Genomic DNA, 14,214 nt, shown 5'->3' on the forward strand with positions numbered 1-14,214 from the left:
GTTCCTGACTGGTCACTTCACAATCCCATGGGTGATACATCAGCACCAGGGAGCGAAACAGGTCTTAAAAGATCCCACACATACAGGAAGGTAGAGGATGGGGGAAGGAAGACAGGAAGTGGCAGCGGAACAAGAGGAGGAGGAGGAGGAGGAAGAGAAAGGACAGGACACACGGCTTTAGTGATACCGTTTGCTGTTATGTAAAGAGAAGGAGAAAATAGGTCCTGGATGGCTGCCAGAGAGCTGGGTGAATCACCAGCAAAGAACAGGCACGACATGGGCGTGCACATACACACACACACTGGCACACATTCTGTCCCATTTCTTGGCCCCAGCTGAGCTTCACAGTACAGGAAGTACAGTGGATGATAAGTTGCCACGTGGCACCATTCAATGTGTAAAAACAGCAAATGTCAGGACTGACCTCTTGTACCTCTTCATCATTTAGTGATCAAGAAGGAATAACAGCCTGACTTGCTTCTATACCAAGGCCTCACACACTAATACAGAGCGTATTCAGGAATCATAGCCCCCGTTATTTACTTGACCTTTGCCCCTCCCACATCTGGCTGGTCCCTCCCTTTTATTTCTGTCTTGCCTGTTTGATTTTATTTTTGCTACCAAGCCACTCAGAAAACCGCTCCCTAAAGAGCACTGGCTCACTCTGCATGCAAACACTTTTGGTATTTCTTACCTGTCTCAGTCTGGAACATAGTTATCCTGTTTATTCTGATGAGACAGCTTCATTACAGTAGATTTGTATTAGATAGATACCCCATCCCTCCTCACCCCTGCCCACAGGCAAAAACCCTTACTACTTTAACTGCTTCATTAAAGATGGGAGAGGATAGAGTGGGTGGAATGTGGAGGATAGCCATGTATTAATTTTGCATCAGTGAATTAATCAATTCAAATATAAGTCAATTGATAAATTATTCAAATCTTTTTTGTCGTGTGCATTTGAGAGGAGTACGCAGAAGGAAAGGTGAGAACCATTTCAGATTGGATAATTAATATTCATTACTTTTTTAAAATGAAGTATGGAAAATAGCTATCAATTCAACATCAAGTTTTTTCTTAACCACTGGTATAATTAAAACATTTCCCACGATGTTACAATTCCCTACAATGAAAAGTAAAGGGTTTGATTTCTCCTGTCCTCCTTGTCTCCTTCAACTCGCAGTAATAGCTATTACAATCCAAATCTTGCAGCCTTTTTTTTTTTTATATCACTGCTTGACTGATAGAACTTTGAGGGAGATAAATATGAGAAGATGATGAATCTTCCTTATCCACTTCATAAGCAAAGATAATTAACAAGCAAGTGCAAAATGTGTGCCCTCCACCTGCAGCCCATTTCTGCTTCGCTGAGAAGTCTTGTATTTGTTTACTGTATTTTCAATTTTTCATCATTTGTCAGTGCAGCCCTTCATCTTTATTTTTTTCCTGTTTGCTAGAGGGTGGTGCTCAGGAGAGTTATGGAGACAGGTCAGCCAAGATTTAAAGTAGTCCTGCTCCTGACCCAAAGGACAGCACTGCTGGATACATTAACATGATAGCGATATGATTATGTCGGAATGGACATGAAGGGTTTCAATTATTTACAGGTGATGTGGCCGTTGAATTGGCAATGAAGTGGCTCGTAAATTACTCCCTCTGTCTAATCAAGCCTCCAGCAGAATAATGGAGCAAGTGCTGCCAAGGAGGAGTCTCTCTCTCTCTCTCTCTCTCTCTCCCTCCCTCTTTCTCTCCCTTTCTTTCTTTCTCTCTTCAGTGTTTTTGGGTGGGGAATGGGGGGTTGGTTACTTTCACAGGGGGATGATGACACTCTCCGAATGACATTGGTTGAAAGGCAAGAAATGTGCCAGTGAGCGCAGGTTTAAAACCTCTCCACTTCATCACTGCTCAGTGCTTTACTGCGCTTTATGTCACCAGACAATGATACAGTGACAGCCAAGCATCAAAATGTGCAGCACCAGCACCTAATGTGCGCCTTGGTTTTGTGCCTGAAAGAGAGAGAGAATGAGAGACAGACATATAGACACTCTGAGAGAGAAAGAGAGAGAGAGAAAGAGACAGAAACCCAGACAGGAAAGAGGGCTGCTGTAAAGGTTGGCATGGCTCTGCTCCAACACAGCCTTCCTAACAGTAGCAACACTGTTCAGACAAAACACAGCCAGCCACCAGTCGCTGGCTCCTCTCTAGCATCTTCTTCTGAGGCCTGTGGTGTGGGATTCTGCTCATTTGACTGATGCCCTCTTTGATTAAAAGAAATCAAATGCCAAAGAGTTTAATAGCCTGTTTTAATGTGTCTCCCGTGAGTGTGTTTGATTTCTTGCATATCCTGCTGCTATGCAGACCTGGCACGATTGATGCAACCTACAAGCTCTAACCACCAAGGAGAGGAGCCCACCAGTAGACACCGGGCCACCTGCTCTCTTTCTGTCTTTACTGGAAACCACCATATTGACCTGAGTTTTGTCTGAGGTTTTTCTTTTTTTTTGTACGCCAACCCATGTCCACAGAGGGTCTCAACTGTGTTGGGTAATAGTATATTAAACCTATTTTAAGGAAATAAAGAAAGGGATTCGCCTTCCCCACACACCACCATCACAATCCATAATCACCTAAGGCGGTTTACAGTAGAAAGAGGAGAGGGAGAGAAAAGAGAACTAGAAATGACAGGAAGATGGAGAGGCAAAGGGGAAGTGAGATAAAAGTGAAATGTAATGGAGAGAGAGTACCACCTACCGTTCTGGTGTCTTCTGGCAGAGAGAATCGTTTTTAGGGGAAGACAGGGTGGTCTGTTCTCAGCCAGAGCCTGAGCTCTCTTTCTCTCTTTCTCCCCGAAGAAGTGAATCTGGGGTGACTGCACCCACAATTAGGGCATGAGAGGATTAGTGGCGAGTGGGAAGGTGGTTGGGGGCTGTTTTTTGTTTGTGTGCTTACTATTCCCCGCTATGCATTGTGGCAGTGGATCTGTGATTTTTTTTTTCAATCCCCATGTTCTCAAAAATAGAAACATCACAAACAACATAACAAGCTAATGTGCAAGAGGAGAAGAAGGCAAAATAAGGAGTCCAATGTGTACTGTGCTCCTCTGTGCGTTTGCAGTTTTGTGCATTGCCACTCTCCCAACTTTCCCTGTTACCATGTAACACGTCCTGGGAGCCTGTTTACTCTCTGTTCCTTTCATAATGCCTTTACAGACGCCAAATCCCCAGCAACTGCAAAAATGTCTGAACATTCGTCATCTTTGCATCTATTTCAATTGCATTTCATTTTCTTACTGGCAAACACAGAGCTCACAGGGGGAGACTAAGCATTAGGGTTATTATGAGTTTAAAGCACTTAAAAGCTTTTGGCCGTCCTGACACTAGGCGATGCAAGGGTCCAGAGGAGGAGGGAGGCATCACGCTCCAGTTTTTAGAGAGAAGCATGTCCCAGATGTGTGTGCTTGAGTGTTTATAAGTGTGTGTGTGTGTGTGTGTGTGTGTGTGTGTGTGTGTGTGTGTGTGTGTGTGTGTGAGTGTGTGAGTGTGTGAGAGAGGGTTTTTTGTTCTGTATGCACATGTATAAAAGGAAACCACTTCCAGTGATCACATCTGTCTGGGTCAAATTGTTCATATTATAACCCATTTTTAAAATGTATTTCTCATGCAGATTATCATCTAATTCACATTTGTATATTTATTACGTTATAAAAGTAATGAAACGGACAGCTTTGCTGTGTACTGATTTAAAGACAAAAATAAACTGCACCATGGCCCTCTTCTGCTCCAAGCTTAGTCTGAATGGTCAGGGTGAAAACATTACAGTCCACGCACGTAACGTACCTGCTGCTGTGAGAGAGGGGGGACAGTAATTACGCACCGTAAAAGTCCCAAAATGCGAGCAGAGCAGGAATGGGAGGGTAAAATAACTCACTGAGCCACAGTGGTGAAGATATCACATGGAGTGCAAGTGCACAGGGACGGGCGTTACCGGTTGTTACACACTGTGGCAGTCCAAAGACCTTGCACAAATAAGTTAGAAGAGAGTCTAAGCATATGGCAGCTTGCAGTAATAAGCTACAACAGTTTAACATTGTAAGCAAGCAAATTATTTAAACAGCATTTGTATAGAATAAAAGCAATCCATATATATATATATATATATATATATATATATATATATATATATACACGTAAATGCACACACACACATACGTACATACATATAATACATGTATGTACGTATATATAACGTATATGTATTATATTCATGTTATTGTGCGGGAGGGTCCAACAGTATTACTATATGCATTCAGGGCTATTGGCCTGTCTCCAGGAGCCTTGCGTCATGCCTGTAGCACTCCTCAGTGTGGCTTGTGGCAGACTGTATTAGCTCAGTGCTCCGCAACAGTCAAATTCTGTATCATGGCATCTTAGGCTGACTCTTTAGAGCTCTCTCCCTGAGGTCACACATGGAATTTAAGAGCTTTTCTGAGGCAAAGAGGTGTGACTCGCCCTGAGACTCCCCTCTCACTCTTTCTCTGCATCTGTGTCTCTCTTCCCTCTATCTCTGACTTATTTCTCCACACTTTATTTCCCCCTGCTTTGCTGCTCCACTCAAGAGTCATGGGGCGCACACTCAGCGGTAAACCAATTTCATTTAGTATGTTTTCACATTTTTATCCAATCATGGCATGCTCAGAGGTTTCAAAAGCCACATGACGCTTTTATTGGGGCCTAATTAAGGATCTCTGATTTAATCCATGTAATTTAATAGAGATCAGTCATGGCTGTGAGGCTCTGGCTTTGTGCATAGGGAAGTACTGTTGACGCATTGCAACCCCTGCCTTCTGCTGCAGCAGGTCAGGGTTAAAGTGCTTTGCGTTGGGGCTAGTATGAATGTATGGTGTCCATACTCCACCTGTTGGGCAATAAGGGTACAGAGGCTGAATAAAAGGTTTCAGGAAATGTAGACTTACACCCTGTGGCTTCTCTCACATACACAAGTGTTTTTTTAACTGACAGCCTGAGCTACGGTACAGAATACAGACACTCAGGTGGTTTCACTGCCACCAGCAGATTAGTCTGTACCCGAAGCCATCCGCTCTGTAATTGCCTCTTGGCTTGCTCATTGTTCTCATCCATTTGTCCCTCTGCATACAAAAAGTGGCTGAAGTACTTTCAATTGTTATTTTTGTTTTTCAGAGGTGTGTCTACATCATAGAGTGATTGGTGCAGGCTGCCTCATTACAATTGTTCACACTTAGCAGTCAACCCTTGAGACTGTCTGATAAGTTTTAGCAAAGTCTCGGATTGTGATCATTTCAGTTTCTCATGCAGGAGGATTGAAATGCAATTTTGAGCAGCGTTTTTTAAGCCTTCCAGTGAATGACTTGAATGAGAGAAGGGAGAGAACTGCCTGCCACTGTTCTGTCCTATTCAGTAGCCCCTCACAACCCTCTAGCCAGCCAGTGTTGTGACGCAGTGTTGAGTGGAGAGAAAGCAGAAGAGCTGAGAACAGCCCGGGTTGGCTGGGGTGAGGGATCGCGTGCTGGGAGGTGTCTAGACAGTCAGGGATAACAGGCCAGACAGAGAAACGGAAGGAGACTGGCAGAGGAGTCTGGGCCAGAGGGAGGCCATGTCGAGGGCATGGCCGGATGGGCGCCTTATCTAAAATCATGTCTAGTCGCTGTGGACTTGAGCTTCTGGACACTAACGGCATTGACAGTTGACAGGGAGAGCGGCCACTTCCTGGCCCAACACAACACTCGCTCACTCCTGCCTCAGTCAGTGACATCCCTTTCTGTTTCTACCCTGACTGTCTGTCTCTTCCCTACATGTTGTGACACATGTAAAATGCAGCCCAACCACTGAAACAGTCAACCAGCAAATTTTAATTGTTGCATGTATCTGCAAGAGCTCACATTGTTTCATAAAGCCAATGTCTGGCAGTCATCCTAAATATGCACTCTCTTAGAGACTTCCTGTCTGCCATGCTAAGCTACATGGCTTTCTTCTGTAAAATCACAAATTCATGGGATCTCTTGACTTTTATATGAGGTAAGAGGTTTTTTTTTTTCTTTTTTTTTTTCTAGCTGATCTGTGGCAGATGAGGTAAAAATGTGATGACTAATGTCTCCTATGTGTAGGACTTGGGCTCATCTCTCTACCGCTCATTATGCCAGAACCCTACGACAGTTTGGAGGGCGTCGGAGGCATCGCCACGTTGCCCATATGCTTTCCGCGGCTCCTATCTGTCAGAATGTCAGGACGTGGCGGGGGTGCGCTTTTCTGCACCAACAGAGGAGTGGAGCGCAGCACTACAGGAGGGCCTCATTACCGACACACCCCGCAAAAGAGACTCGGGGACGGGCACGCAGGCATACTGAGCGTTGTGTTTAGAACCAGAGGGTGAGCCATTTAAAAGGCACTCAACCCAACCAACCACCCCTCCCTCTTTGTAGCTCCATTATCGCAGCAGAAAATGTGACAGCGGATTTTTCCAAGTAAATGCTTTAACAAATTAACAAAGTAATTAAGGCAAACAAATTGATTCTCTCAACATTTTTAATTGAACTTTTGCCTTTGTGTCTCCATCTGGCCAATCCCCTCTCACCCACAACCCAACAAGACACCTCTTTATCTGGATTGCCAGATAAAGAGGTGATAAAGAACTTATGTTGTGGCTCACACAGAATCTGTGGTTTTCAAATGTTTGTATGATAGAGCGATATGAAGTTGTGTTTGCACAAGTCTAAGCACCTGAAACGTTTTCTGTTTAGGCTGCACATGAAGCATCTGGCTTCTACAGAGCACAGTGATCCCACTTGAGTGTGGTAAATCACAATAGAAAGTGGTAAGGCCCCCCACAAATCTCAGCCCTCCGTCACCATTGATCCATTAAATTTGTATTGGGAGCCACTTTCAGATGGTCATGGGAAAAAAAATCAAACTTTTGCCCTTGACAATCTGTAATCTATACTTCCTGAATTAGAGTGCATTAGTGATCTGGTCGCTTCTCACTCAGGTGGTTCAAATGCTCACTGGAGGGATGCTCCATTAGAAATCAGGGGAAACTTTAAAAGCGATTTTCTTTATGACTTTTCAAGGGAGACAATTGTTCAGAAAGTTATCTCAGCTGGGGGAAAGTCTTCTCAGACTAATGATTATCAAAGCAGCTCATCTAAATCTCTACTTTATTTTCAAGCTGTTTGGCTGTGCCTTTCTGTAAAATTGCTCTGGCCTTTGAATGGGTTCATTTTCAATACGTATTCATGTAGAAAATGTCTATTTGAGATGGATAAAATGAGGTATTCCACATAGACAAGATAGTTGGATGGTCACAAATACCTCAGTATTAATATATTTTGTGACCAGCAGAAAGATTCTATTATAATAACAACATCATTATGGGCCATGCGTATATCTGTGTCACTTAATCATTGAGGGTAAAATGGTATAAATCTTGATATTTTGTACTATTTAGAAATAGAAATAGGAAGGCTGATACAAACTAGCTGCTCATCTTTATAATCACTTTGTGCCACAGTAGTGTGACTTATCACAGCGTTAAATGATACAGTTGGTAGAAACTTTTCAACTATTGCCAGAGTGCGTACTGTAATTCAGTAAGCATTCTGCTGTTCCAGAGATGACCACAGGTTCAGGATGGATCAGGTCTGGATCGAGAGGGTGGGGCTCATTGCGGTGCCACACAATGCTATCCCATGTGCCCTAATTAAATCGCCCAATCCCATGTAGCGTGGAAGCTAGCGGTTCGGCAGATGTAGCGCCATGTTAAACTTTATGTTGCTTGAAAATGGATTCCGCTCCAAGTGCATTTGAGGCAGAGATGGTTTGACTGTAAAATGATGTGTTTTATGGCACCGTTATCAGGGCGATATTCCTTAAAGATGCAGCGCTGCACACTGTGGCATTCTCCGTCTGCAGGAGGGAGCAAATTGATATGAACAGATCAACAGAGCTATGCCCTTCTGGATGTCCTTGGCACCATACTTGGCCCTGAAATTGATTTCTCTCCATATCTCCTATGCCAAAAAACTCTCATTCAGAGATTTTATACTCCCACTGCTGACACATTTTGTTCAGGTTTGGAGAGGATGTACTGTTGGAATGTCATTCATTTCCTCCCACATTTTTTCTCCACACTTTTAAAGTAACCTAATAGTATTGTAGCGTATTGGATGGTGGTATTTGTCAGTTTTGTGTACGTGCATGTACAGGTATATGCATGTGTGAGAGCTCTCTGCCTATGAATTGCCACGAGCGGATAGATTGCTTTTGATTTAATGGCTATTGTGCTTGACTTTGTGTGTGTTCCACTGTAGTGGTGTGTCCTTCCTTTGCCTCTGATGTAGCGGGTAAACTCTCTCAATCCAACATTATTTCACACATACTCATACGTACACACACGAACAGAGACACACACACACAAAAACACATATCGTGCCTTGGCTATGCTCCATTAGGTGGGCTGTGTCTTAAACAGGAGTCTGACGTCATCACTTGGCTAGGGAATATAGGATGGGATTGTGTGTATGTATTTGTGTGTGTCTCTGTTTGTGTGTCTCTGGTCTCTGTTTTATTCTCAATGTCCTTATTGTCTCTCCCAGGGGACCCCCCCTCCACACACCCTCTTCTCTGTATTTGTGGCCTGCTGAATTCTATTGATCAGCCTGTGAAAGCTTGAATGTCTGAAGAGGAGGACACAGAGAGAGAGAGAGTATGAGAAGAGGAGGGTGGAGAGTGGTATTTGTGTGCCCATATGTGTTTTTCAATTTGTGTGCGTCTGTGTTTGTGGGTGTGATTGGTGATCAAATAAAAACAGAAATAAGAATATGGCTCCACGTCCCCTCGAGATACGAACTTTAGATCTTGCATTTATTAGTCTCATTGCTGAGTCACTAATATTGTTGCTATGGACACTTGAGCTAGTGCGAGCTGCCTCTGTTTGTTGCTCTTTTTATAGAAGATTTACAGACCTGTTTCGTAAACTTTCCAGTCAACTATTAGGATGTAACAAAGGCGCGTGGTGCACGAGCACAAGGAACTGCAGGTGAGATCGCAGGCGAAAGGTCAACGATGTACGTTGTTGTTACAGATGGCAAACTAGAGTTGAATTTCATAATTTGTGTGTGTGGCTTTTAAAGGTTGAAAAACTGGTAGAAGTGGAAATTTTGAGTATTTGGCATGTCCGTGCTCAGGGAGATGTGAATGGAGGTTGCCTCCCACAGAGACAAACTGGTACTGTTCAGACCCTCCCTCAGGGCCGCACCACCGTCAGCTAAGATTCTAGTACAATACAATGTTGGTGCTATCAACATGGTTGGATCGGTTGTTGTTCCTGTGGGAGGTTGGAATTCCTCCCACAGATCTGATGGTCTTTCTGCTAAAATCTGGCTAAACTCCTAAACCTTGAGGATATTTTTTCTTTTATATGAAAGGTAGAACAAAAATACAGAAACTGAAAATTCCATTGTGTGTCTGGGTGCATTGTAAGGACTCGATAAGACTTGAAGGAAAATGTCTATGGAGAATGCAATTTTTGCCAGTATTCTATTCTATTCTATTCTATTCTATTCTATTCTATTCTATTCTATTCTATTCTATTCAATAGTATTCTATTCTATAGTTTTCTATTCTATTCTATAGTATTCTATTCTATTCTATAGTATTCTATTCTATTCTATATACTGGCTACACACTGTCTCTGTAGACATGGAGTGCTTTTGTTGCCATTGTTTCAGACCACTCACCTCATAGAGGGCAAGGTTAACGCTAATCACTGCTTACATAATGAATTTGCATGATCATATGGGCCTTCCATCTTAATGACGCTGGTGGAAAATGCCATCTCATACTTTGCTTCAGAATATCCCATCAATGCACAAATGGCATCCTCTGTAGTGATTAAGAAAGCCTTGACACATGGCTAATGTTGTTATCACACTGTTCAAACCACTGGACGACCATTTGCGTCTTGTTGATGGGGACATTGACATCCTGGAAGGCACTGTTCCCATCAAGAAAGAGATGCATTATGGGATAAAGGCAATTGCTGAAGACGAATACATTATCAGGATAGAGTTTGCCTGACACATGAAGGGTTCCTGGAACTGGGATCATGACAGAAAGTTTACACCAAGTCAGCGCAGAGTCAGCTCATCAGCCATTCATATTGCTGTTTTGATCATGTCCTTTACTTATAACATGCAGGCAGTGACAGTAGCCTGACTTAGCCATGATGTTTGTTATGTGTGACACAGAAACCGCTGCTCAGGCTTTTCTAAATTCAAAATAGGCCACACATTCTTTTCTGTCTCCTTTCTACTTTAAGCTACAACAAATGGTGAATGAGGCACAAAACAAAGAGTCCTTTGAAGAACAAAGTGAACCTGCCACATACAACGACTGGCTGGAGACGAATCCCATCGCAGAGATCGCACACTTTCAAGACAGGGGAGGGAAAAAGCATCCCTAACAACAAAATGATATAAATTACCACTGTTATGGTCTATACGGTTCAATTTAATGTGCTTGTAATGATAAATTATTTTGGTTATGAATCTAAAGTGGACCTGAGTGCAGTCAGAGCAGCAGGACTGTTAGAACAATTGCAGCTGTCTCCCAGGGCTGTGGCCATTAGTCAATAAATTAGAAAGTAATTAGTTTCTGCTTCTGTGGCTCTATTTGAAGCGCTTCACACAGGTGTAATGAAAATTTATTGGAGCTGTTGATCCGGAGGAGAAAAGAAAAGTAGAGGATTTGTAGTGTGTGATTGTAATGCAGGATTTCCATCTGCCTCCCTCCTTTTTTCTTTTTTTTTGCTTGCAGCGACAGGTAAAGTTGCCATTATGACCAGTGTAGTGAAATTTGGCTTCGATGTTCCAAGCTTTGTCAACAGGCCAATTAGCCCGCAGCTATAAATATTTTGTGTGTGGATACTTAATTAGAAGACTTCCCTTTTAGAGTATTTTGAATTCATGACTTCTAATGTTTTAACTTGACAAAATGACAAAACTTTGGTGAGAAGAGCTAAATGAACATGGCCAAAATCGATCAGTCATCATTGCATCTTATCACCATCACAACACTGTTTTTTTCCACTGTTTTTTGACCCACAGTCTGTGTCTTCTCGCCCCTAAATTAAGAGAGGAGAGGAGAACATCCGTCTTGAGCCATCAGGTTTACCTAATTGAACAGCTTCACATTTGTCTCTCATGCCATTGTGTGCGGATCAAGGCAGTCACACGAAACTCTTTGTTGGCAGACAACATCAAGGCTATTTGTTTTGTCTGGTGGAATGTAAGGTCAACAGGAGAGGGAGAACAGAAATTGGAAAATGCTTGCACAACTGTGATGTCAATGAACAGCATGAAAGACAGACAGAGGGAGGGAGTGACCATGGCTGCATATGGGTAAAAAAAAAAAAAAAGAAGAGAAAAAAAAATTAGAGGTGAAAGAGAGATGAGGCGGAGAGAGGAGGCAGTGAGGAGATGAAGAAACAAGCACAGGCATGAAGTTTTGAAGGCAGCAACAGAGAGGGAGAGGGACAGAGGGAGAACAGAAAGGGACGGGGAGTGGAACAGAGACAGGATGGACGGATGGATGAGGACAATGAGGCAGATCGGTCCCAGCCCAGGCTACGGCCAATTAGAATAAAATTAGCTGGACCTTGGCAAGGGCTAGGGCGCACAGTAGGGCATGAAGAGAGGGGAAGAGAGGTGGGGGAGGAGCAAAGGGGGAGAATATCCCGGTGATTAAAACCAAATGATTAGTGGTGTGCAAGGCAGAAGGCTAGAGAGCTTGGGTCACCTGAGCCTGGAGGGAGAGAGAAGGTCTAATAGTAATGAGACCAACCTTCTCTCTCCTCGTCGTCGCCCTCCTCCTCTCACCCTCTCGCCACCCCTTTCCTTTTCTCTTGTTCACACTCAGTTTTTCTCCTCTAACCATTTTTCTCTATCTCCCACTGCTCTTTATTTACACATTCTCCCCTTTTCTGTCTATCAGTGTGCCTTTCCCTGTCTGCGACTCATGCCTTCCTTTAGTAAACCCTGTTTCTATCTATTACTGTCTCTTGCCTTTGGCTAAAGCGCGCTCTAATGCTATTGTTGTGGGAGACACTTTAGCTTTTAGTGATAAGCAAAGATTTATGAGTAGTTTGTTTATCTTTTTTAATCATAATCTCAAGTGTAGATCTGCAGATGCATGGTAATAGATGGATTGAGCTGCAACAAAAACTCAACACAATACTGGCATCTGTTGCAGATTCCCCGTGTGCTGCGGCTTGAGTTTTCTTAATGGAGCTGAGGTTTGGTCAGAGCACTCATTCTTGTATCAAGCAACAATCATCTGTGATATAGAGGAGTATTTTAGCCATGTTATGACTAGGGTTGTCACCAGAACCGATACTTCGGTACCAAGTCAATGCCACGTGGCAAAAAAACGGACGCTACCTGTTTTTTCGTGGTATCGAAGATACCGAAAAGTACCGACACCTGACGAGATTGATAGTCACCCTCTTAGGAAGTAACATAAGATTGACATCCTATTGAGGGGGGCAGTTGAATGAGTGCTCGTCACGCCTGCTCGTGCATCAGGTCTCATTGCGCACAAGCAGGATGTCATTAACTGTATGAGCAACTTATCTCATGGTGCAAAAGTGTCTTACCTCAAAAGTGACAGTAATCTACCAAAAACACGTGTAAAAGAACATTAACACCAATGACAGCATCACTGGCAACATTTGAGTGACTCAGAACACATTTAAGCGCAGTTTCTCCAGCACATGGTCTGCCTCTGCCAAAGGGAGGATGAGGAACGTCCACGACCAGGCTGCAGTCTAGCCGCAATAACAAATGGAAGATGGCGACAAGTTCAGGCACACAATTTGGTCCAGCTCGTCGAAAGAAAAAGCCAGAAGAGTCGCGTAAGGAAATATTTTGCTTTCGAGGCGGATGACGAGGGGTTGATTATAGACCCGCAAAAGCCTGTTTGTAAACGGTGCCTTCACACTTTCCAAACCACAGTTGAAATGCTGTGCAATAAAAAGTTTACTGCTTATATTTTAGCACAGTATTGTTTGCTTTAATACTGGAAGGCTACATGCCACTGTTCTTTTTTGCTATGTCAATAGTTGTTTCATTTTATTATCTATTATTTCTAAATTTTTTTGTCTCAGGGCACTATAGCTGAAAAGCTGTGCAATAAAAAGTTGATATAAGTTTATATTTTAGCACAGTATTGTTTATTTTAAATTTTTGAAGGCTATATGCCAATTTTCTTCGTTTTTTGTTTTTTTATTTGTATTTTTCAATAAAGGAGTGAAAGAGAAAGTACATGGAATTTATTGGGTTTTTTTTGTTTGTTCGTTTTTTTTAAAATGTGGTATCGAAATAGGTATCAAGAATCGTGGCATTTCACTGGTATTGGTATCGACTACTAAATATCTAGTATCGTAACATCCCTAGTAATGACACCTAGGATGGTAAAGAATATTCTGTTTTCCACTGGCGTCTCACAGAGTAGAGGAGGTCAGATGTGTATTGGGTTTTGAGTTACCTCACTTGAATAGGGTTTCTATAACACACAGATGTAGTCTCGTAGGCATCCTCTGTGCTGTGTGCATTTGTAATTTTATTGGTGTATGTGAGTACATGCTTCTACATGTGCGAGAATGTAAGTGTGCGTATCTATCTATCAATAATGAGGTCTGCCCAAGGCATGTTTAATGGCCAGAAGCATGCTAATGGTCAGAAGCAGTACCACTGATGCATTTAGTCTTTAGGCTTTAAAGCACCGCCTAGAAGGGTGGTGGGTCGTGTGTGGTTGTCTGTTTTCCCTGCTCTCTGCTGCTTGCTACGCCCTCTCAAGCTCCTTATTCACTACCACCCTCTACTTTCACCCACCAGGTCCAACGATGGGCCATCTATTGAACCCACCGAACAACATTTTACAGTAAAACTGAACTTTATTTATTCTACAAAATCTGACTTTTTGTTTTCCTTTAATTTATTCATCGCTCCTGTTTAGGCGTTCCCCATCTTGTCTTCTGATTTTTAACTTATTTATTTGTTCTTGTTTTCCAGTTATTTGATGTGCCTTTTTATGTCTTGCCAGTCTGGCACTTTGGTTTTCTCTGTCTCATCTCAGCTACAGTGGCTCAAGAAAGTATTCAGACCCCATCTTTTTTGCACCCTTT

The sequence above is a fragment of the Seriola lalandi genome, unplaced genomic scaffold, assembly GCF_002814215.2.
Source record: "Seriola lalandi dorsalis isolate HSWRI2012SDOR001 ecotype SW California unplaced genomic scaffold, Sedor1 jcf7180002054262, whole genome shotgun sequence".
Lineage (NCBI taxonomy): Eukaryota > Metazoa > Chordata > Actinopteri > Carangiformes > Carangidae > Seriola > Seriola lalandi.